The sequence below is a fragment of the Dromaius novaehollandiae genome, chromosome 11 (genome assembly GCF_036370855.1).
Source record: "Dromaius novaehollandiae isolate bDroNov1 chromosome 11, bDroNov1.hap1, whole genome shotgun sequence".
Lineage (NCBI taxonomy): Eukaryota > Metazoa > Chordata > Aves > Casuariiformes > Dromaiidae > Dromaius > Dromaius novaehollandiae.
The window spans coordinates 7760531-7786443 of record NC_088108.1 but is presented as its reverse complement, the minus strand read 5'-3'; the positions used below and the strand labels follow the sequence as shown (position 1 = coordinate 7786443).

General features: G+C 38.0%; 1 protein-coding gene across 2 annotated transcripts in view; it reads right to left on the bottom strand.

The window, feature by feature from the left end:
• The window catches only part of TENM1 (teneurin transmembrane protein 1), a 748569-nt gene extending 728058 nt beyond the window's left edge, over positions 1-20511 (bottom strand). Inside the window, exons 1-2 of one of the 2 annotated variants that reach the window (XM_064518178.1) lie at positions 20397-20511; positions 19950-20045 (exon numbers count right to left, since the gene is read on the bottom strand). The gene's annotated coding sequence lies outside the window, so the exon portion shown is untranslated. Of the gene's footprint in view, positions 1-19949; positions 20046-20239; positions 20360-20396 lie in introns of those variants that run through there. The other variant, XM_064518175.1, reaches the window with a different exon arrangement.
• Positions 20512-25913: the final 5402 nt, after the last annotated feature.

Genomic DNA, 25913 nt, shown 5'->3' with positions numbered 1-25913 from the left:
AAAACAAGTTTTTTGTTTGTTTTACAAAAACCTACTGTTATGTAGTAAGTTTTATGTAATATTCTAAACTATTTCAGCACCTGAAATGGAACCTATAACATCCCCTTCATGAATAACCATGCTTGCTTTCTTCTGCCCCTTCACCCCATTGAACTATTTCTCCTATGACCACTCAATTTGAAAATGCTACATTCCAGTATATTATCTGAGGAACAAAAATACTTTATCTGGGCTTACTGCTTTTATTCAACACCCAGAACAACCTATGTCTATTCCTTTAAGCTCCTTTGGATGTGAAAAAATGTGGTTACGTAAATCTTTGTAATCCTAAGGGGAGGATAGCATAGAAAGAGTTTACTGGCATTAGGATTAAGCCTAGTGTATTACAGTGCAATCTTTAATCTGCTAAAATCTACCCCACTGTTCCAAGCTGTTTTGTGCTACTAGATGAAGCTTTGGAAATAGGACACAGCTGGCAGCAGTGATAGAAAGAAACACTTAAAAAAAATAAAATAGAAAAACCCTGCACAATTGGTGAAACCGCTAATGAGCTGATTGGGCACTGACTTGCACGCTGGGTATTTTCATGAATCTAGAAATGACAACTGTGGAAACAGAAATTAGGAGGACACAAAAGCAGAGTTTTCAGAACACACCACAAAATCCTCTGTAACACTAAAAAGTCATTTTCAAACACCATCCCATACACATCTGTTCAAAGGACGTGGGCATCCTTCAGGAGGAGGCGGAGCGATGCTGTAATGTGGAACACAACTATCTGAAGGGAGGGAAAAATGCGTTTCTAGAGGGCATAAGTGAGGCTCACATCAGCATTCAGTCTTGCACTGTGGCAGAATTAGGCCCTGGATTGGATTTGACAAAAGATCCAAAATCCACAATATAAATAAACTTTAAATTCATGAAAGTTTGAAATGATGGTACAGTTACCAAAGAAAACTATAAATATGGAGCAAAATCCACCTAAAGATCTCATGCAAGATACAACAGTATTGCTCGGTTTTGAGATTCAGTGGTCCAAATGAATACAGCAAATATGTCATAGTTATCCAAGAAAACTAAAAAATACCTCCTGGTGAAATAGGTTTTCTGTTCTCTTCTGACTAAACCTTATTAAATGAAAACTTCGCTGGTCATTTACTACTTGAGAGAAACATGCAAAAGTTTTTTTTTTAAAAAGTTATTACTACACATATTTCTAAAGAATAGCATAGCTTTTCTGTTTGTTCATTTTACATTTGGACTTGTGATTTCCTCATCAAATACTTTTCTGTGGAATTTAAGGATTCAAAAGGCCAAAAGCAGTGTGGCTCAGCAAGGGAAGTACAGGCCCGACTGGGAAAGCACTAGGGGATGATGGGGACACTGATTTTTAGCTCTGCCACCTAGGCTAAATCATTCTGCCTGCATAAGTTTCAGTTTCCTTTGGTATTTTGTCTACCAGTTCAGGAAAGCACATATATCCATAACAGAATTTAAATACCTGTTTAAGTGCTATTATGACCACTGTTTTTTAAATGTGTGGTTAACTGATAACTTAATTAACACCTTAGATAGTAAATACAGATTATATGCTTGTGCTTATCCAGAAAAGAGAGTTCCCTTCATTCTTTTCCATAGCTGAAATCCCTAGGCACAGGTGCATCACGTACAATAACAAAAACTCATGAAGCAAATTCTTCCCCTTCTCCTCTGCAGACACGCTTGAACTACAAACCTGAAAAATCACTGCTTTGAAGAACCGCAAGTCTGAGCATAATAGATTGTTAGACATCAACACAAACTTCCGTATCTTCTCAGGACAATTTAGGATGATTTTTTTTCCTTCTTTGTTAAAAATGGAGATGCATATTTTTACATATTTGTGATTTTTCCATCTACCTTTGTCAAGCTTTGAATATGCTGGATTTCTTTAAAAGCTAAATATGAACTCTAGAACACAAACATGTTTATCTGATAAAATTTATTATATAAATTTATTATATAAAATTTATCTGATAAAATAATCCTGCATATAACTGATATTCATCAGTATTTCAACAGTTACTTAAGTTTTGTTTTAAGCAATACATTTCCAGCACTGGAGAGAAGTATTAGCAGAAAGCAATCATGGTACTGCAGAATCCAGAAGATTGTAATGTAATAATGTTTCTTATTTAGTAGTTCGCATTTCCAAAGTGCTGCACAATCATGAACAAATTAATCTAAGGCTTTACACTGAATTTTATAGATAAGAACATTAAAAGCCTTTAGCAAATGTTTAATTGAAATAACTGCCACACATTCATTCTGAAAAACTTGTTTCCATATCATACAGATTTAGCAAACACCTAATGAGAATGAACTCAATATGCCCCAGTGCACAGAATCCTGTATGTGCTTTTCTTCAGTCTCAGCTAGCAAGAAACAGCTCTGAAATGACATCTTAGGAGCAAAAGAGGTGCATGTTAAGAACAGGAAGAATTTGACGCCACACAGTCCCGCAGAGCGCACAGGCTGCCTCTTCGCTGACAGCAGTTTTTTCATGGAGGAAAACATTTGCACTTTGTCCTATCAGTTCTGAATCTGACTCCCAAATCCAAACGCGTGCCCTCTCTAAAGCCCGAGTGACTGTCACCTATTTTTCCCCTCCAGGATAGTAAGCTACTTCTAACAAGTCAGGGAAACCGAGTGGAGGAGGCACTGTGATAAACTCGCAGGTTTTCTCACAGAACTGTGTTTCAATAAAAAGGTATCACCACTTCCTCTGCGCTCCAATTCCCTGCCGCAGGCCTCTGAACGGTGTGGCTTCCCTACAAAACAGCACTGCCCTAGCAGAAACGGGGATTGCCGTCTTCTGTTCTCTCTGTGCACTGGCAGTTGAACAAAGCGTCTGGTCTTTTCCCCATTAAAGGTCGTATGGAAAGAAAGAGTGTGATTCTTCACATCCAGCTACCCATCTCCCAACTCATTTTTACGCTGGAAGATTTTTGGCACATCTCACTGTTAGGACATTCTTTTTCCCAGTACAAAACGCATGGAGTTCTGGAATCCATAACCAAAAGACAAGTGGAAGGAAAAAATCAAAACATACCAGGAGAAACGGCCATTAACGTTTCCCTAAAACATGCATATTGCTTATCAGCAGGCATCAGGATCGCATACGAGCGTAGGGTTTGCAGCCCAGCTGGGTGGCTCTCCAGAGGTGTGCTGTCCACTTTCCCTGTCGAGACGTACAACCGGCCGGCCCGGTGCCTTATGTCAGGCAGGCTGCTCTGGAGGAGCTGCCTCTCGCCCTCGACGCCCTGCCGCCTCCGCCTCCCTCTGCCAGACGCCACGTTCCAGCACCGGGCTCTGCCTCGGGCTTCGCGCCTGCCCCGCTCTGGGACACAGCGGGCAACAGCGGAGCCGTGGGGCCAAGGAGAGGGATGGAATAAGGGAAGGTGGATGGCAGAGCACTGGGAAGGGAGCGGAGCACAGGGGAGCGAGTGACCCTTTTTGTGGCAAGAGGGTAGGCTGAAGCATACCGTATTACTAACGGAGGACGTCCCGCTGTTGGAAACCTGAGGTCTTCCCGAGATCCACCCATGCGAGTTGAGCCTACCTGACCTACGCTTTCCTGAATGTCTGACATATCCTCTCACCTTGCATCTCCCTCAGCTATGTTTTTCCCTCTCTCTCTTCAGGGTAATGTCTTCGCTTTCAGATTAAAAACAAACGTTTCAACAAGCGTCTTTTGTATATGAAGATAGCATGCTGAATTTCAATCTAAAATCAATTCTCCTTAAATAAACTTACCACAGTCAATAAAATGAGTATTGTTAAGAGGCAAAAACCAACAGAGAAACATTGCTTCAGTAGGAAGCTGGTGGCAACCCATAAAGAGCCCAGATAAGCAGACGAGTTTTCGCTTATTCCAGTATAACTGGCTTTAATATTTGGTCATTCTTGTTATGGCTGACTTTAACAAATAAGTGTCATTCTAATATTTTACTAAATAAAGCTGTACATATTATACAAATCAGTCTGTGCTCAAACAACATGGCAATGAACAGAATACAAATATACAGCCAAATGTATTCACTTCTGGGGCTTATTAGAAAATGAAAAAAGGATATATAATCCAGTTAAAGTCTGACCCAAAGGCTGACTGGCTGGCTTTTCTGCAGGCCTCCCCAAATCCTCTCCTGCTTCCACAAAATCAAAACATGAGCACTTTCTGTCATGCCTTAGTAAAATTAAAACGATACCTGACATAACACAACACCAGAATTTACCAAGCAGATGTACAGTGAATGTAATTCTTCTCAGAAGATGGACAGATGCAAACATTTGCCTAAATGCTAGACATCAATATTTAAGTTACACTGCTTTGCATTATTTCAATTTCTATCCCAAATGAAGTCAAAGAGGGTATTTGTCACCAACTCCAATGGGACTCCAATTTCTGTAATATATTTAGCATGTACAAAAACCCACTGATTTCACTGAACATCAGAGTTCTTTGATCCATAAGGGGTAAACTTACTTATTTTCAACTTTTATACGAGAGGGGAAAAAAGAGAAAAAGAAACTCTCCATAACCTGTATGCAGACTCACAAAATAATTCCACAGAAGAATTAAAGCTACAATGAACTGTGAAAGAGTGTTGAATTGTAGGGTGGGGTTAAAGCAACTTCCCATTACAGAAATATCCTTTGGTGGCTTCACTATTGATTCTCTGTCACCATCATGTTAGTTCTTTTCCAAATTAGTTCTGTGGCTTGAACTTGAAAAGATCATGATGTGGTGTCCACAGGTTCATTCTAATTGCTGTTTTTCCTGGTGGACTGCACCACGCCAACCTGCCACTCATCAAGACCATTTGTCTGTGAACAGACTTAATTAAACACCTCAAATCCAATTTCTTTGATCCTTTCCACTATTTAAAAAAACAAACTTACTCCATCGGCTATAAAGATTTTTCTGAAGAAAAGCCTCCTTAATATACTCATTGGCATTATTCTTTACTGTTGAAGAAATGGAGAATTCAAAATCAAGAAGATTAATCAGGAAGGGATAATAAAATAGGTCTAGATACAACACAGAATTTGTAAACTCCCAAATGTTCAGCAGAAGATTAATGGATGATTTACAGCACCTTCACTTCTTCCAGCTTTTTTTCTCTTCTAAATAAGATCTTCAGTACGGTCCAGTGTTGACTTGGATATGGATTTCAATAGTTGCCTTTTTTCAAATTTAAACAGGTAACTGCATTATGTTTTGTGAAAGAGGCAGGTGTTCTCTGCATCCTTTTTGATGACTTAAATATCCAGTCCATTGCTAGAAATGGTTGAAGTGGAAACACTTCAAATATAAATATGCAGAGTACTGGTGAGAATGATATATGAGGTGCTTTTGCTTTCTACTATAAACAAACATTCTTGCAATCTAAACTTTAGTCATTCAATTGTTTCCAACTAACATTTGCTTGAGTCTATTTTTATAATCGCATTTGCCAGGTCTTTTGCATTCACAAGGTCTTTTGCATTCCAAAAAGAAGAAAAAAAAAAAAAAAAAAAACCAAACAAACCTCACAGCTATATAACCTATATAGTTTACTCTGCATTTGTTGGGTATTCACTGTACCACCACCAATTATACAAACTCTTGCTCAGAGTTATAATTTCAAAGGATTTCTTATTCCTTACTAATAAATTAATTACTATTTCATACTTTGGGAAATACATCACATTTTAGAAAATGCTGTTTGTGTAAGAGGCTTAATGAAAGAAAGCTACTGGTTATAGCTGTTTTTACTACTGCAAAGTCTTTTATGCCTGGTGGGCTAATTCTTTTTTCTTGTTGTCAGTTGAGCATTTTCCAGAGTGTCACAGCTGTGCCAGAGACCCGGTTCTCTGAAGCCATGTCTGAAGAGGAGCCCCTACATGACCGATACTCAACTAGCTAAAATCAGTAGTACTGTACTTCTCTCAGTAAAGCTGAACTAATTTACACCAGATTAATTTCAGTCCAACCTATAAATGTTTGCTGTACTATGAAAACATTTGTGGATTCATATCCTTCCCAAGAATAATGACAGACAAGTTTGATTAGCTTGTTAGTTTATTGCTTTATCTGTTTGGAATTTGGGAATACAAAGTTCATGTCATAAGGACATTTAAAGATGAAATGCACTGAAGTTTCAGAATTACTTTGAATTTCTGAAACAGTGTTCAAATATTGCCACAATGGGCTCTGTCATTAGAATTTAGATCCTTCATGTTGTAAAAATTTAAAGGGTTATTTTCATGTTTGGTGAGAAATAATATAAACCTCCTTAAAATACAATAGTAATCAATCTTGGAAAGATAAAAAATACATCTAAAACATGCACATCTCATCTTTGCAATGCTGTGCTTGCCACTTATCTTTCACTGAGTTTCGTCAACTTTGAGAAATGTAAAAATATAACAACAGTTTCAAAAAAAAGGCAAAATAATGTAGCTTGATTGATCTCTGGTGTCAGGACACCAGACTCAGCCCTGTGTCATTTGTAAGGCCAGAAAAGGGACTTCCCTTTAACGGTCAACAACATCTTATATCTCTGTAGCTGCCCTAACATCTACCTCCTAAAAATGCATATTAGTTCTTTGTAATGCTAGTAAATCTTTCTGCACAGGAAAGTTTTATGAACTCTACATACCACTGGGATTGCAAAAAAAGACTGAATAAATTGGTTGCTCTTCTCGGTGCGATCTTTTACATAAATGAAAGGCACTTTTCATGGGATGAGGGAGCAAAAGTGAATTAGTCAGGATTCAAAATACTATTGTAGGTGATGGTTTTGACACATTTATACAATACTGTTTATCTTATGCTCAGAGAGAGATCGGACTTTCTCATGTTTCAGAAATGCTTTCTTGGCTGGAAGACAGATTTGTCAAATATCGGTTCTCATTCTGGGGGAAGTATAATAAGGAGAAAACAAGATTTTAAAAATGTTATCTGCTTCATAAGAATCTAACTTACAAAACCAGGCAAGGGAACAATATGTGTGATCACTGTCATCCTGTGTAACAGGAACGTAAGAACTGCTCTACCGAGTCAGTCCATCTGGCTCACTCTCCTGTCTCTGACATGTGCAGTGGTTGAAGCTGCATAGGGAGAGCACCCAAGCCTGGCCACTTTCTGTGGTCTGTTCCCCTTACACTTTCCCCAGATCTCTAACTGTATTAGTGATGGTAGCAGGTACATTGTCTCAGTCCTTTCTGTACCCCCTTATAGACCTAGAGTTTGTGAATTTGTCCAACCCTTTTTGAACCTGCTGGTCCTGCTTGCTTCCACAACCTCAGTGGCAGCAAATTCTGCAAGTGCCCTCCCCTCTATTCCTTGTATCGAGGGACTTGGTGAAAAGCACTTCTACATTCAGTTTATCTACTGCCTTCGTCATTTTGCAGACCTTAGTAAAGCACATCCCCTGTCCTAGTAACAACCATTTCGTGCATCTGACCCAATGCTCCTCTCCTCCATATCACAGCCCAAAGGGTGCTAGATATGCCCAGACTCGCTCCGGAGCAGGTGACTCCCAACAGGAAAGATGTGGGTGACAGCCCACCTTGAGAACATTGTGAAGACACACAGGCCATTGCACGTGGTGAACTCCAAGGGCGCTTGGCAGTACCAATTGCAGCTAAGTTAGAGACAGTGAAAGAAAACAAACCAAGCTTTGAAGAGACAGTTACCTAATGCAATATTTTTTGTCTTCACACTGCTGACACAGTTCGTGCCCAGCAATTATCACCTTTACCTTATAATCTCATACTTTTTAAGCTCATCCTGATTCAAAAGATTTTTCACTCCCATTTCAGACTTTAGTATTATTAACAAAAAAGCGGTATAAATTTTGAATGTACCAAAACAGCTAGGACAGGAGGGAAAAATCAATTTATAGATAAATTAAGATCAATTCAGTAAGTGGGTGGTCTCAAGTCTGCCAATCCAGTAATGAGTTCCAGTTCAGGATCTTTTGTTCTATAATTGCACTTGGAAACTTTTTCTGATTCCCCAAGTGAGCACAGATCAATGTGTAGAACAAGCAAGACTTAAATGCCACAGTTTATGGTTTTAACGGGAACAGTAATTGCCAATCTTAAGCTCTTTTGTCCACCAGAATAAAGACTGTGAGGTCAGCTTTCCTAAATCCCTATTTTTTTCCATGCTGTGCTTTGGTAAGACTCCTCAGTTGGCCTCTCTATAATGTTACAAAGTTGATTAGAAATAGCTAAAAAGTCGTTCATTAAAACTTTGGGATAAACTTTGCACATATATTTGTAAATAAAAAATTTGGTTCTGTCTTGAATTCAAGTATTTTCCTCCTATTAACAATCCATTACGGAAACTATGTACAAAAGTAATTGAATTAGAAATCTCTTTAGAGTACATGGTACTTTATTGTTTACGAAGCTTTTAAGCACCTTCAGACAATGAAATTCTATGTGGAGAATGTAATAATTTCCTGAATTCTTTTCAGAAGCCTTTTATCTCTTAGCACAATAAAAACTCAAATTTGTTTTAGGGTTTACTTTTCATAAATTTGTATTTCATATGACAGAGACTTTTAAGATTAGAAAATAGATGTAATTGCTATTCCAGTCTCTATACAGAACACAGGTACATTTTAAAGTTTGAGAAGCTGTAGTGTACACTTACATGATCAAAGCTGAAAACTGGCATTAAATCTGATTCAATAAACCAGTGTTACAAGAAGGTAAAAAGAGCCTTGAGCAATGCATATAGTCTCAAACCATTCCCATTTTAGCTTACTACACTCATCTGTGTTATCGCTTACTATAAGAACTACACAAACATAGCATAGTCATACATTGCTGTATCTTCTTCTAATTGAGACAGTATTGCCAAATTATTACCACAAATTATTCCCTATATGTACACGGTTACAAACTGCATATATATATTTCAGAATATCCTGCTTTTAGTCTTTTTCCTTAAAATGAACCCGAGGAGAATGGTCTTATTGTTCCTATGGGCTCCTATCAGTAAGTCTGCCTGTTACTGCAAGGCCTGATCACACACATGGACTTTCAGACGACAGGGCTTTCTCATGACTCAGATATTTGCAATATTGAAAAGTAAAATTACAGTTTCTACTACTTGACAAATTATCAGAAAAAACAGTGATAAATTCTGCTGATCTAAAAACTACAGCCTCATCTTAAAAAGATTTTAAATGATCATGAATGTATTTTCCTTTGTACAGAGTGGTGCATCTATGTGGTAAATAGGTACTTACAAGATGTCATAGCAATCCCTCTGTCTTCAAAGTATTAGGATTTCATCTGTACTGAAGATGCCAAGGAAGATCTGATCTCTGCTAACATGTCCATGAACAGTTTGAGGTTGCTTGCTGAGACCCAGAATGCACTTTTTGCTCTGTTTCCAGACAGCATGAACTGACATCACTCTTCTGGATACTGATATGGTATCATCAGTACTTGAGTGTTAAAAGGCTCAAAGCAAGGTGATATTCAACAAAGACTCATCTGCCATTTCTCATTATCCCAAGCAAGTCCTATTTGTAGTCCATGATTAGAAGCTACTTTCTGAAGCAAAATATCAAACACATATAGGACGTCTCTTGATTCAAGACATTGTAAATAATGTTAAGATGAACTAAGCTAACTTGCTTTTAACTACACTGCTTGTCAGACCTCGTTACCATAACTCCTCGTTACCATACAGCCATAACTGTACTTCAAAACAAAATCAACACAACATTTATACTGATAATTCATAGCCCACAATCCATTGGAATTTTATGACAAAAATCACTGAGAGTGAGGACAAGGGAGAGCTTGCTAATACAGCCAACTCTGATTTCCATTAAGTATTCAACTAGGTCCATACCAAAGGCTCTCAGATTAATCTGACATGAGATAAGAGGGAAGGTCCTCATAGGGATAACTAGCTGAAAGATTGGAAACAAAGAGCTGCAGTAAATGGTCAATTTTCTCAGCAAAGGGAAGCCACTAGGGGAATCCCACAGGGATCTTTGCTAGGGCAGCAGCTACTCAACGTATTCAGGAACGATCAGAGAAAAAGAATAGAGCAGAGATTAAGTTTGCTACTGATGCTAAGTTTATCAGGGCAAGAAAAACAAAAGTTGACTGCAAAAAAGAGTTGCAGAAAGACTGTATGGCACTGAGTGATTGGGGGTAAAATGGCAGATGACATTCAAACTAGACAAACGCAAAGTAGTGAACTTGGAGAAAAGAAAAACAGTCTTAACATTGCATTCACAGTGATTGTTTCTGAACTAGCTGCTACCACAAATGAAAGAGATCTTGGGTTAAAATAACATCTTTATGAAAATACCAATTCAGTAGCTCAGGAGTTATTAATTAATGGAGAACAGCCCAGAAAACACAGTGCTACTAGATAAAGTCAATGTTGTGCCCACGTCTTGATGATTGCGTGCAATTCTCATCCTCCTACCTGAAAAAAGGATGTAGTAGAATTTGAAAAAAGGTTGACAAAGGTGATCAAAGTTATCCAAATAACTCAGGCAGAAGGAACAACTTTGCAGGCAAGGGCTCACAGTCTAGAAAACAGCCGACAAAGAGCTATGAAATCATGGCCAGCACGGAGGAGGTAAAAGGAAAATCAGTTAGCCTTCTCCTCCACTACAACAACAACAAAGCCTCAAATGCAAAGTAGCAGGCGGCAGTTCAAAATTAAAACCAGGCATGCACTTCTTCACACAGCACAACGCACCTGTGAAACTCCCCGGCACAAGGCACTGCGACAAACTCGCGTGGATTCCCAGCTCTGGGACAAATCCACAAAAGAAAAATCTGACAGGCTATGAACAGCAAAAAGACTATCCCTGCTTCAAGTGGCCCTTCTTCTTCAGAAGCCATGAGAGCGGTCAAGAAAATATCACTCAAATGTCCTGTTCTCTCTTCCTCGTGCACTCATTCAGCCGCTGCCTGAGCCAGGAGAGGGACTTAGACGGGACCTTGGCCTGACCTGCTGCCAGTGTGGCCATGGACTCCACAGACGGGATGCCAACAGCCAGAGCAGTCACCATCATTGTACGGAAGGGCAGCGCCAGCACCCCGAAAGGCAGCAGCTGCAACATCCTCACACCTCCTCAGAGGACTCTGGCTTATGTGACAATAACCAGGCAGTCTCTCTTCAGCAATTCTCTGCAACTTTTGCTCAAAAAGTTCTTTTTTGGAAAGAACCATGTCCATTTTGGAGAACAGGTTGCTAGTCGGGTGGCAAAAAGAATTTAAAATGAGAAGAAAATAATAATATACACACTAACAAGCATTTCACAGTCATCTGTTGATTCAAATGTCCTTTATAAAGGAAAGGAAGCTAAATAATTCTGTTTTGCAGATGAGAAGAATAAACAGGAAAGCAATTCCATCAAGCTGAACATAAAATTAACCTCATTCGGGTTCAGCGTTCTATATGCTGAGCAATCTGCGAGCAAATCGCTAGGACACACAGGAAAACTTCAAATAAACACTTAGATAGGGGTTTTATTCTATACATTATAATGAAACTTATTTTGGTTCCCTTGGAAGTAATTTACCCTTCAATCATACAGCTGGCCTGAACTGCCACAAATGTGTCATGAAAGTCCTAAACGTGTAAAATAAACAAATAAATAAAAATCATTTCTGCTAAATTCACAGTTCCTGTTACAAGTATGTGGGTATTTTTCCTTCATTGAACTGTATTTAAAACATTATTTATCTGCCTCCAATTCCCAGAACAGAAAATGAACCCTACAGTACCATAAAATAGGGGTAATTTTGACTTTGAAGATTGCTTGAGCAACACATTTTGTCCTAGCAAGTGTATTTTGATTTTAGAAATCCTGCTTTATCATCCACCATGCATGACCTATAACCAAAATTCTTAAAAAGGTTTTCAGGATTTAGATCCTTTTTTTTAATGCAGCACAAAACTACATAACTGCAGTTAATGGTTTCATGTTTTCTTCATTAACGTTGGGAATTTCATGATATATTGGGTATGTCAAACTATATCTGATATAGTCCATTCTCTAAAAAATTTTGCAGCATATGATAAACAGAAATACAGCAAAATTTGGTCACCCATCTGTATACTGAAGTGGCTATAAACAGCTTCAAAGCATAAGCCAGTTTTGGTTTTGAAAAATCAAAAAAATAACATCTGGATTAAACATTCTGAGCAAGGGGTGAATTTACCTAAGTGAATATATGGAGTTACTTCCCATCACCTCCCACTGCAGGATTAAAAAAAAAAAGTAACACATACTTTAATGACATCTCTAATTTTTCAGAGAACAGTTAAATGTGAACGTTTGCTAAGAAGGGCTAACAACATTCTTCCTCTTTGGCTTGGTGGCATTTTTTAAAGGGGCTAGAAAAAGTCCAGCATAGTTTATAACAGGTAAAATCTCTCCATGAGTCTACAAATGATAAATTAGTCTGTTCGACATTTCAAACACTTGGATTTGTGATTTTAGGCTCCTGGCAATAGCTATGCTATTGTTTATAGCAACACTTCCAGCTTCTGCTCCACTGATTTTACAGCAGCGTATTCCAACAACTAGTATACGAAAAGTGCCAAACAAAAAACAACACAAATTTTCCATCAAATTCATGTTAAGGATAGCATAAAACTAATGGAACATATAATGAGAAATGAGCTGAATTTCAAATGCTTAACACCCACATGCCTTTGGCTACCCAGCGCACACCCCAAAACAAGCTAACGTCAAAAGTCATCTTCTTGTAGAAGCAGCACGAGCGCAACAAAATTCTAATGTTGCAAGACCAGTATGTCCAGAGCAGTAGCAGAAAGCTAACTCTGGGAGGTAAGCACAAACAAGAAGAAACTGAGCTGCCATAGTACTTCCTCAATTTTACAAATAGCCTAAAATGATATTGTCAGTAATCTTAATATCGAGGCACGCTAACACACAGGCGGCGTGGAGATCAGGCAAGCCTCTCTCTGTGTTGGCCACTGAGCGCCACTGAGTTTTGAAGATGATCCGTTTCAATGATCGAAGTGAACAGCCCTTTGAATGCGCTCTAGCCAAGTCCATTAACGTTCCTCGGCCAGGGAATCTCTTTTTGTAAAAAGTTCACAATCCAGTCCAAACTATCATGCGTTCAGCTGATCGACGGCTTAGAAAGACATGGTACTGAGATGAGTGTTTGGGGATGACGAAAGAAAGGAAACAAAGGAAACGAATACTGCTCTTGCATTAACACATTTAACAGAGAAGGATTCAAACAGTTTAAAAACAGATGATTATTGCCAGTATTTTGCAGCAGCAGCATTTATTGCATTGCTAAGAGGAGCTGAAATTTTGCACGCAAATCCTTGTAACAATTGGTTCATAAGTAGATTTTACCTTTCTGTTGTTGCGTTGGTGGCATTAGCTTGTTTTCCTCTGATACTTGCATTAGACTAAAAACCAAGTGCAGGCAAAAGTTTAGAAGTGCCAGAATTAGAGTTTCTCTTGCAACATTAGGGCAAACACTGCTCTTTTTTTTTTGTGGATGAGGTTGTGCGGTTTAATAAACCACCGAGGCATCAGCAGGTTAACAAGTAACTGCTGAATATTTTCTTGCATCCTCGGATATTATTTACTGCATAAAATTCAAATTGTGAGCTGAACATATAATTATTAATTTTCTCATAGATTTTTCTATGGCACTCATCACTATGGCATCTAAGTTATTCACAAACAAATTAATTCATCTTCACAATGCTCCTTAGAGACAACAAGGGCCAAATTTCGCAAAGTGGTGAGTGTTGTAATCCAACAGCCTTAATTGTAGTATTTCCTTGCTTCTGAGCACTGGATTTTGAAACTATAATAATACATGAAATACAGGCTGGTAATTCTTTTTCCACCTAAAGTCAGAGGAGTGAGGGGGGGGAAGAGGTTTGCTGGTTTGGTTTTTTAGGGAAACTGAAAATTAGGCTCATTTCACAGTATTCTGCCACTGGATCACAGGGTTACTGACAGAAGTATTGTCTCATCAATTTTTGTAGTCAAATTAGCAATAAAGACTCACTCATTTTCACTCAGAGCTACTTTACTTTTCAAGGTAAAGTATATGGTACTTGCAAAAAAAGAATATGATATTAATGAGAGTACTTTAATTTATCAAACAGAAAAATATCTGCAGGATTTCAGTGATATAGCCATCTGATCTTAGAGACCATGAAACATCTGAATTAGTATTGGTAATAAGTTATTTTACAGTGAAATTATTCATACTCAGTAGGAAATTAAATTGTCATAACATGATAAAATGTTAAAGAAATAGCATCGCTTATCCACACTTGCATATGCTAATATGCTATATTAAATCACTGAGTAGTAGTTTTTCATAGTGTTATCTGTAACAGGTTCTACTTTATACATGGGCTAAAATGATGTTGATTATTTAGTACAACACTTTCTGACTTCATTAACATTATATAAGTACTACCCAAACTCAAAACAGTTAAGTGAAGCTGGAATAGCTGCTCAATGACTGTTATTACAGAAGACAGTTGATATGACTCTCCCTACCCAATAATCCAAGATTTGACTTTACAAATATATAGAGTGATTCATTTAAGGTTTACGTGATTTCATAGTAAAGAATAAATTCTGCTTGCAAACTAAGCATAAGTTCTCCATATTCTGATTTAAACTTTTTTTCTTTTGTGAGCATAATACCTAAAATTATATGTTGGTCAGCAAGGTCAATAAGCATTATTATTTACACTTTGACACTTACTATACTAACATAAAAATGCAGGCAAATGTCCAACATCAAATATCAATCCTTTGCTTTCAGCTATATATAAGACAAACTTTTTCTCGGCTTTTTGTTATGTCCTATAAATAATTTAAAGATCCCAATCCAGTTGTATCAGATGAGCATACCTAAACTCAATTACCTACCTCTTACAATGGCATTGTACATTACAATCATAGAGAAATGAATCACAGCGGAGATACCCAACCCACTTAAATGTATTAATTCAAGATTTTCATATACAACAGCTGCAAATCAATATTTACCAGTTATGACCTAAACTATTTTCTTGTTTGAAATAGGATCTGTTGAGGTATCTCAAAAAATTGCAGAATAAAAATGGTTAATAAAAATATCTTCTCTTGATTATTACTGTACCTACTGAATAACTATTTCCTCTGGTAAATTCTTAAGGAACTTTACCCTAAGTCTGAGATCCAGCAAAGTACTTAAAAAAAAAAAAAAAAGAAAGAAAAAAAAGAAAAAAAAAGAAAAAAGCAAGCATCACCTAACTAGATGACTATGACAGTCCTTCAGTCTTAGTATGAAGCATGAGCATAAACAGAGCCAAAATTTCTTGGCACATATCTTCCTTTAAACAGCAACATGAAAAAACAAGCAGGTCTTAGAGACTTCTCACCAGTGTTAGGATACTGGGATAGATATTCAATGATGTTGATACCGAGACATCCACCAAGCCAAAATAAGTCGCCTGACCCCCAAATTGTCAGAACTTTAATCTGTACAAACAAATTCATTTTCTTTAGAGACATGTAAATGAGTTGGAGAATGTCTGAGCAACCTCAAAACATTTTCTGCTAAGCTTTAGGGAGACACAAATTTGATTCCAATTAATTAGTAACTGATTTAAGAGAGAAAATTAGGAATTCACAGACTCTTGCTAGCAAAAATAATGCTAACCTCTGTCCTGTGCAAGTCTGTATATGCTAATTTAAAAATCCTGTCTCTGCATCTGAAATTAATGACCTTGCTCAGCACAAAATCATCATTAATTGTATCCATAATATAACTCTTTTTAAGTATGACAGTTTTTGCTAAAGAAACAAACCTGTTGAAGGGACAACTGATAAAGTACCAAAGAAAATGATGTGGGAGTTTTTCATTGTGCTTCATAATTTAGGTGTCTGGTTAATGACATTTCCCTACTGAAGAAAGAAGGAAAATTAAGTTGGGGGTCGGAAAATGTGTGGAATGAAATCTTATCCTAAAGCCCTGTTTTCCAGGCCTTGTTAACAATTTAACATGGTCTTAATCTCATTATTCTTTTCCTAATAACTATAGCACTCACTGAAAATGTGAAAGGGCATGAAGGACTTTTAGCTTAACGCACCTATCAGTCAATCAGTTTTGCTTTACCAAATAAATATCAGCCTCAATTTAAAAAAGAAAGCTTCATTTCTACGTTATAAACACCTCTTGAGAGAGCAAAGTCATCAGTACAATTATATGTGACCTTTGCTGCTTGAATTCCAGGGAAAATCACCACAATTCATACAGTTAATTAAAAATATATAATGCTGCAGAAAACTGAAAACTGAAAATAAAGAGAGAAAATTTTATTCAGCAAGTAAAGCTCCAGGTGCACCTATTTCTCAGATGATTAGAATTTTTTTTAAAGCCCTGCTGTTATAATTACAGTAGTAGTTATTATTCTGCAATTTCCTAAATTTTCCAGTCTCTTGAATAGCATGGTACAATCCTACTGTTAAAATTGCATCTGCTGATAGATTAGATGTTCCATAGATTGGCCTAAAGCATAATTTGATATTTTGAAAACCTGATTTGCAGAAAAAAAGTCTGTTTTTTTTCTGACGTTAAAAAATGTATTGTTTCTGTATACGTCTGCCCTGAAATGTAACCAGTAGGTCTAATGTAGACCCCAATGTAATATCACATGAAAATAGCAGGTTTGCTTTCTCTTAAGAAATTTTAAAGATATTACTCAGATTACTCTATCTGCCCAATTTGGGATGCGTATGATTCTTTTATGACACTGTTACTTTAGCATTCATTGTTTATAATAAACAGACATAAGAGCTCCAGCCAAAGAGCTCCGTCAGGACTGGGATCTCAATAACGCTATTCACTAAATAAACCAGAGACAATCCCTGTCAAGGAAATTTATAACCGCCTATTGTGTGCATTATATCAAAGCACAGCCTACTCACAGGAATCTCACGAGGAAGTAAACAGCAGCGAGGGTCAGATCAGAAGGCTGCAACTTTCTGCTCTCTACAGGGAAAATAATGGCTGAATTACCCCTTCTGTTTGGCAGCAGTGCCACATGAAGGGACTTATTTCACTCTTCAGACATATAAGCTGTTCTAGAAAACCATTTCCCAGCTTATTGTCATAGAGGTCTTCTATTGATCACAGGAAAAACAACACCGTGACTGATCCCTCCTGTCTGTTGTATTTCCAATATGGCTATAAACTAGAAGTGCAGGTAACATTTATGTTCAAGTTAATTGGACGGTATGTTTGAGCCTAGGTTACTCAGCGTATGTACAGAACAGAGACCAGCCTCTTTATGTCTACTGGTTTTACTGCAAAGGATCAGCAGACATCTTAGATAAAATTGCACATAAAAATACTGCTCAACAGTGCTGCTTAGATAAACCTATCACAACATATACATATCTCCACTGAATCATACTGATTTTTAAGTTTTTCTATCCTGGCCTTAGGAGTAGAGTAGCTGTTGTATTTATCACCTCAGTGTTTAATGCTGTCCTCTGTTATTTCACATCTTACCTCCTCTTCTATTAGGCTCTTTTCCAGGCCCTATATTTATACTTGCCACTGAGGCTCACTGTGGTAACTGGAAGCCTTTATTCCTCTTCACAGTTTACCTTGCCGGTTGACACACGTTCTGTGCACACATGCCACCGTTTTTCTAAATAAAGCCAGTCTTTTCCCAACAGAGCTTACCCCATTAGCATGCTACTCAACAGGAAGTGGAAATTGGAGAGAGAAGGAATCAAAAAAACCAGTAAAACATTTGACGAGGACAAAGCCTGCATGCTATGTAGTCAACACTAGAGCAACGGCTTTGCGCGTGCATCGTGTGAAATCTGGACTTAGTTCTCTGAAACTGATGCACATGCACGCTTCTCTCCCTCTTGCTGCCTCCATGCACTACTTTATTGAGACAGTCATGAGCTTACTAAATAGGGCTGCCAAAGCAAACGTTGCTACAAGAAGATGAGAGAAACCATCCACAGTTTAAAACTGATCTCTTTCTCAGGACCTCCACTTCTTGTGCTACTTTGGGCAACAAGGCTCAGAAAATGAATTTCATATTAAAAAGCCTCTTCTCATTAAGCGATAGGAAAGGATATGGAAAATGGAAGAAAAACAGCTAGTATTTCTCAACATTAATGATGAAAGGGAAACAGGAAATTAAGTGAAGAAGTTATTCAAGTAGCATAATTCAGAATTGGTTTTGAAGGAACGACAACGTATTTTTCTTTATGTTGCTGATGTCCCACTCTTTGTTGGGTATGTGTAGTGTGCTCACGTATCAGCCTGCATTAATATACATTTGAAACATGAAACAACAGCATGTAATGAAAACCATAGGAGCAGCACAGCCTTGATGTGAATGGGAAAGGACCAGTGAGCCATAATTGAGAGTTACGTGGAAGCACATATGGCTTAAGACATCACTGATTAGCCAGTGAATCAAGAGACCCTTTAACTCCCTTCACTCCATCCCTGAAACATCCACCCTTGTAAATTTACTTGGGGCAATAACAGTGTAGAAGATAAAGCAAAAGAAGGGAAAGGTGAACTCTGCAGAGAAAAACAACAACATTGTAGTCAATATGGAGCAGGGTTGTTTGCAATTTTACCATAAATTAAGGGTTTTGAATGAACCATTCCCTGTAATTTGAGGTCTGTTATACTAACCACATATGAACTCCGGAAGAAGTTACAGAAATGATGGGAATTATGATTCTCCTATGAAACAAACCCCTTCACTTTTAGGAGCTAAATCTAGAGGTGAAAAAGATAATTCTTTGCAATACTAGTTTCATTTGTTCATCTATTTCATTATATGAATTCTTTTGGTAAAAATCATATCATATCAAATATCATATCATATTTGGTAAAAATCACAAATTTTAAATGAAACACTTCCACAGACTATTTTTCACAGACTAGATATGGTGATGACTCCAAAATACACCTGTTACCCAAAAATCAGCTCTGAGAATTGGCAAGAGATCTAGAACTTTGGCTGTAGTATGAGGTCAACTTGCAAAGAAATTCAATCATAATAACAACTCATCCAGTACTCTGTGGCACTGATGAAATTCTCAGGGCTGGAAAGTAGCATATATACGTTTTCAGTATGCATGTTTTTCTTGTACAATGGGAATAGCAGTCCCTTCGCCAAGCGCAAACAATGATTCCCATGGTAGAGGGCTGTCTACAGTCCAAAAGGGACTGCAGGCGCAGAGAGACAGAAAGGACAGAAGAACATTTACATGCGCAGAATTCTCTCCCAAGGAGCAGCAGGCAATGCCTAGATGTGCAAATGCTAGTACTAAAGCTGACAGAAGAAGCATCAGCTGTAGATCTGGTTAACCTTGGGACAGAAAATGCAATCACCATACGGTACCTTCATTGTTGCAAAAAAGATATTTGGAATTTAAAATATAATTAAAATAGGTATACTTCATCAGCAATGAATCTTGAACAGGCTTTTCTAAATAGCATTTGCAAAGAAATGTTTCTGTGAATCTTCGGTTAAATTGCTGTATTACTTCAGGAATAGGCAGAGAAACTTACCTATTGATCTGCAAGTCCAATCCAGCTTATTCAGAACAAAATTTGGAACAGACAGTCTTTGCTCTTAATAATGTGTGCATACACATAATCTGCATATTAATCATTATTTAGATAAATGAAGGAAATTTTAAGTTCTACACAAATCAGCCCTCAAGAAATGAAATATTTATGAAATGCTTATTTCTAATAATTGACTGTTGTTTTTATTAGTTACTACCTACATTTTTCCGAGGCTTCAATCTGATACCATAGTTGCAATAAGGGCATTTATAGCAAAACGTTGCTGAAGCAACTTTTTTTAAACTTACCTAATTATTAGCTCCAAACTTCTTTCCTTTCTGGAGACTCTAGGAAGCCTCTCATCTCCTGCATGGTCAGCTGAAGAGTGTGACAGAGCCGTGGTGCTGGAAAGAAGGTAGATGAAGACACTTTTATTCAGATCTGAAAAATACAGTTCAGCTTGCAACAAAGCTAACATACAACAGGGCCGATCTGCTCAAAGCAGTCGTTTTAAAAGTAAATGCAAGTCACACTTCTAATATAACAACTTTAAGATTAAACAACATTGTTTAATCAGAGCATTAAGGATATCTGTGACCCTCCAGCTTCAGCAGTAACTTCCACCTCTGGATTGCCTTTCATAATAAAAATACTTGCTTTCTAATAACACAGTGAAATATAAAACATATTTAGTAAGGGTAGAGAACCAACACATAAAAGCAGGGCACTATAAAGAATGATTCTATAACAGAAACCTTCTTCCACAGAGAAAATATCAAGGACAAAAATCTTTTCTGTTCTAGCAGGGTAAATTCACTATAACTCCATGTGATTTGCACCCATGCAACTGCAATGTTTAAGTCCCTCTCTACTACTTCAGAACTTGGACTGTGTTCCTTAATTAACAGATTTGGACTCTGACTCTAGGTACAACATTTTATACATATTTTGAAAGCCAAGATATTGCCTGGAAAGAGACTCTGTTACATTAATACATTTATACAGCACAGATTAACTAGACTGCAGACTATTCAGAAATGATTAAAGGTAGTTACACATACTGCTAGTCTATGAATTGTAGATCAGGCTACTCTGCAATTTCCTTCCACCTAGAAAATGGAGCTTTGTTTACATTTGTATCATGGTACAATTTTGAGATCATCCCTTTTTTTCACATGCATTAGAATACTGTATTTTTCATGCTGTGAAAAATAAATATATTTAGGAGAGCTGCAAAACATTGCAAAGAATAATTGTCTTAACGCTCACACTGATTTCAAGCAGATAGAACATACATTGTTTCATCCGACTACCAACATAGCTAAGGATCAGGAAAAAAATTAGCCAGGTCTATATTTCAATTACATTATCTTATTACTGCATCCTTTTCTGGTGAAAAAATACCATGTATGTTCAGCTATATCAGAAAACAAATAGTGATATATAAGGAAAATGAATTCAATAAAAGGATCCTGGGAACCATACATATTGGTCATCTTAGATAAGCTAATCTGGCATGAAGGAAAAATCCTGAAGCATTTGCTAAGATGTGAAGTTGCAGTATGTGCTCTGCTGGCAGCTACTTGAATACATCAGGTGCATGGACTGGCTCTTCCTCTCCTGAATTTCAGTCAATCCCACAAAGACAAAAATATTGTCTGCTTGTTTTGCCAGGCGATACTTGTCTTCTTGCCACTGAACAATAATTAAATTTCATTCAGAGAAATAACATTTGGGTGGCTGCCCAATATAGATTGCTTCTTCCTGGATACACTTTCACAAATCCATATAAAAAAAGCTATGGGTCAGGTACGAAGACTCTTCCCCATCAAGACCACAGGACAGAGCCTCAGATGCTGCTGGGGATGCTAAAAGGAAAGACTGAAAAACACAGGCACCTCAACGGCCTTTAGCCACCCAGACCTGACTCGCGTTTCAGTAGGTCTGCTTGCACCCTCGCCTACCCTAGGGGGGAAGAGGTCCAGAAAACACAGAATCAAACTTGCTTTTGCTCCAGCCAAGGAAATCTGTGAACATTACTTTTATTTTATTTTTTTTTTTTAGTGGAAGGTTTCTCTTCAAAAATACCATAATGCTTTGTTTAAACTAATTATAACAAACATTCCTGAATTTTTGCTTTAAAAGAGAATTTTGTTTAAGAAATACTGGGGAAAAATTTGAATAAATTAACTAATTTGAAAGTTAATTTTCAGGTCAAATTCTGTATTTTTGGCTATATTTTAGAGATTATTTGTCAACTTTTTCTGTTCCAAATCTTCAAACATTTCCGTTTTACCTCCAACCAATTTTTACTCAGGTATGTTTACAATACAATTTAGTAGAGGTCATATTACATGTATATATTCTACATATCATTTTAATCTGAGGAACAAACTATAGGGGATGGAAGAGCTGGTGGCGCTCGTAATTTCTCTCCGCAGTTGACCTTTCAGCCCCCCATCCAGTTCATTGCTGTTTAATCACCTAGCCAGGATTCTCCTTATTCAACTCCTCTCTAGGTATTTTACAGTTTTTAACAGTTTTTTTGCCATAGTTCTTTTCCAATCAAGTCTGACAAAGTTCAGTTTTATCAAAACATACTTGGATTTTTCATCAGAATTAAAATATATATATATATATATATATATATCCACCGTGGTTGGAGGTAGTATATCCTTCATCGTGCCGTAAACAATGTTAAAATAGGGCTCTTGCCCTGAACCGTCGCAAAGAAACCCAGTTGCCCAATCCAGGTCAAGTCACGCTATGTTTATGCAGGAAGAAATCCTCTGTATCCATTAAAAGGCCAGTCACAGATTTTTAGAGTTTAATGTTACCTCATTACAAAAAAGATTTATAAGCCATCAGAAAACAGTTCTGTTTGACACTACTGGCTTTCTTTCCGGGAAAAACTAGCTTTTCATTAAAACAAACCAACAAAACAACCAAGCTGGAATCCCAATGGCTGAAAGTTTTTCCAAAAATGATGAAAAGAAGTTATTTCCTATAGGAAATACTTCACAGTAAGTTTCGTTTTTTATTTTTAATCCAGACCTCCAATATCTTTCTAAACGTTTCAGAGGAACAGCCTGGCTGGCAGCACCGCGGCGCCGGCGCGGAGCCTCACCTCAGCGAAGGGGCGAGGGGAGGCGAGGGGAGGCGAGGGGAGGCGAGGGGAGGCGAGGGGAGGCGAGGGGAGGCGAGGGGAGGCGAGGGGAGGCGAGGGGAGGCGAGGGGAGCCCCACGCCGGCCCCAGCCCCGCGCAGGCCTGGTCGGTAATTCCCGAGGCAGGAACTGCCAGACGTGTGCCCACGCACTTTGGTAACCCACAGTATGGAAAACTATTCAAGCTGGAGCCCACAATGTAAATAATAATCCTTTCAACTGTCTAGCTTTAAACTAGCAAGTCTGCATTTATACTTTTGATAGTTTACTATTTAAGTTGCCTTATATTTAGATTAACCTTCATGCTTTTCCAATATATACTGTGAAGTTTGATTAACATCTTTGGGGGTAGAGGGTTTTTTTTATTATTATCATTTTTGACAGTTTCATCCTGAAAATCGTGAGGTCCCTTGGAGCACCGTACGTTTCGCCCCTCCTCGCGAGCAGGGACCAGGTTGCTGTGGCAACAGTTGGGCGACTGGGAGGGAGCAGCAGTTGCTGCCACTTGCAGCAGGATTGCCGTCCTCGGCGCAGGGGCCGGCCGTGTATTTCATTTCCCTTGCTGAAAAGAGGGTTAATTCTGCCTCTGCAGTCAGGTCATCTTGCTTGTATGTATAACCACTTCAGGGACTGACACTGTCATGATATCCCCTGCATCATTATGCACATTAACTGCCTTCCTCCCCCACCTCTTTTTTTTTTAATTTTGCAGGTCGCAGCGTAGAGGATGAAGTGGGGTCACAGGCTAGGCACGCGACAGCCTTACCAACCCTATGACATGAAGCACCTTGCGTAGAAATCACAGCAGCCCTACGGGTGTGCTAACCAGCGGGGCACCCGATGAGGTGCTAGTACGCTATGAACCTACCCACTTCATCCTTGAGGAGCGCCAGGAGCTGGGAACGTTCCTGAGGATCCCACAGACTGAGAGAATCAAAGTGGAAACGATACACAGATTAGTGTCCACTCTTCTGAAAATTCCCACTCACACGCCATAAATGTGAAAAGGCGCAACTTCCCTTACCGCCGGTGGGACACCTGCAACATGTCCTTCCAGGCACGACCACCTGCCGGATCCCACCAGCCTCGGACACAAACCTGCGCCCAAGCCAAAGATCTTGCGCATCTTCAGGACTCTACTGCACCAGCCACTTTTCATTTACAATGTGTAAGGAATATAGATACAGGCATGACAGTGAAAAACAGATAGGAAGACAGTCATGTAAGTTTTTGAAAAAAAACTTGACTCTCTAGGGGACTGATAACCTGCACCTCCTTGTGCAGCCAGCATGCAGGAGCTGCAAGTTCAACAGTTTGGTAATTGCCATCCACCAGTGAATTCCCCCAAAAGAGCAAGTTGCAGGCTAACCTAACTGTTCAATCATGTATATGCTTGATAAAGCACACAGAAATGCAAGGACTAAAAACAAGAAAAAAAGATGGAAAATCCCCTCCAATTTAGAGTGTTTTAATTTTGTTTTGCTGGGTCAAAAAAGGAAGCTGTTAAAAGAAGTTTAACAGCTCTCAAAGTCCTTCCTTCATCATATTACCTTCATTATATATATGTACTGCCCAATATCATATCACATTAATATCAAGCTTCAGGGCAAATTCCTAATCTCTCTGAAGTCAGTAAATGTTTTATGACTCAGCGTCCTGGGGCCATAATTTAATTGCTGGAAAAGGTAAAACTAGTCTAAGGAATATGCAGGTGCCATACTGTAACTAATATAGTCTCCAAGGTAAACAAAATCCCCAAAATAACTTAGCATTACCACTATTAACCTAACATTCCTTTAGCTCAAAAAGGGGCTCGTCTTCATTAAAACTGCATCCAAATATCACTTATTAAATTGGCAGATCTCATTAGTTAGATTTTACCTCTAAAATCTAATCAGTATCATGATCCCAAATCATTTTTATGCTCCTTTCTCATTACAAAAACTGCTATTTTCCATTTAATCAGCTTCGGTACTTGGTTATATTTCATTAGACACAGAAAGCTGTAAGAATGGGGTAGTCTATTAAAGAAAACACTATCCCAGAGTTGGGTTTCTGAGAAACAAAGTGCTCTATGGGATCCCTCGGGGAAGAGTCTGGGGGAAACAGCATCCTGACAGAAATCAAGGGACTCTACTTATTATTATTATTATTATTTATTTATTATTATTATTATATTTTATTTATTATATTGTTACATTACCCTTACAATATAATATACTTTAAAAGACCCTCAATTTCATTGAACTGGAATTATTCCTACTGTATAATTACAGTATTCTTCGTGTGTGCAAACCTGCTAAACCAACAAAAGTAGCATTCAAATCTCAGGTATGCACCTCACATCAGGAAATGGAAACTTACACGGCTAATAGCAGAAACTAAAGGATTTTTATTTCGTAAGTTGCACATGTACTCATTTACTTTTTAAGTCTGCACATTCATACTAAAGGCTGATCATTTATCAACCCTAACTAAAAAAAGATCTAAGATCATTAGAGATGGCAGTGACAACAAACAATACTGAGCAAAATCCCAAGTTCTCGCGTTGTCTGAACATCATGACATCACAGGGATGAGCTGGAATTCCCCCCAAAACACAAGGAAATAGACTTCACAGGACTTTCTAAGACAGACATCTGGCTCTTGCCATTACAAAGCAATCTCTATTATTGTATTTTGCTGTTCCTCTGATTGTATAAAATGTATCAAAAGATGACCAAAATGTTTTTGTTTCTCAGCAAAAAGAAATTGATTTAGTTTTTGTTCCTGTTTAAGTCACAGTTCAGTTCAATTACACCTTCTATAAGAAAAGTGAAAGAAAAACACAAATCAATGTGAAATACTGAAACGTTGCAATGATATTGTGGAGAAGACCTTATTCAAATTCAAATGGGTCTAGCTAAGAGTGACACTAGGTCAGCAGCTTGAGCTCCATCAAGCTCAAGGACAAGTATTTAAAAAACAGTGTCAAGAGCTACCGAATGCTCAACTTGTAATTTCTTAAAAAGGCTAGTTTATCACCAAGGTGCTAGGTGAAAAATCACAGTTCTACAAGCTGCCTTCTGTACAGCATCCACAGACAGGAGCAACTCATATCAGTCCTT